Below are 668 nucleotides of genomic sequence, written 5' to 3'. Positions count from 1 at the left end.
CTGTCTTGCTGTGTCTAAAGCTTCTTGAAAATTTGTAAAATCTTTATAAAGAGGATCTGGAAAATTTTTAATACAGTCTAAAATTTCAATCCAAGAATGGAAAATTCCTGATGTTTTACCTTTAATAACAACATAAAATTTAAATCTTTGTTTGTTCTGATTAAAATGTTCTGATAATGCATTCATGCATGCAAGAAAATATTTCTGATCTTTTGGATTCTTATTATATGAAATCCATAAATTATCTAAAATGCATTTTTCTTCTCTATATAAAGAAATATAAGGTGAAATTTTAAAAGAAATATTACTATTTGGAAAAACTATCAGTTCTTGGTTTCCAAACCTTAGTCTGTCTTGTATCATTGGTCTGTTCTGATTAAATGGAATATGTGGTAAAGAACTTGATGCAAATGAATTCCATCGTGGAATTCCTGGTCCTAGAGGTCTTGGTCTGGACATCTGTGTAACAAAATCATGTTAAATAATTTTAATAATTTCTATCTATTATTATTCTACTTAAAATATCTGCCACTTTGTTATCACTACCTTTAATATGCTCAAATTCTACATTAATTCCTGTATTTGTAATTTTGTCTATAAAGTTTAACCATTTTCTCCTACTACTTCTTTTTGAATCTATTTTCATTTTATTCACGAAAGAGACTATG

Source organism: Olea europaea, chromosome 19 (assembly GCF_002742605.1).
Source record: "Olea europaea var. sylvestris chromosome 19, O_europaea_v1, whole genome shotgun sequence".
In the NCBI taxonomy this organism is placed as follows: Eukaryota; Viridiplantae; Streptophyta; class Magnoliopsida; order Lamiales; family Oleaceae; genus Olea; species Olea europaea.
Note: the sequence above shows the minus strand (reverse complement) of the source record.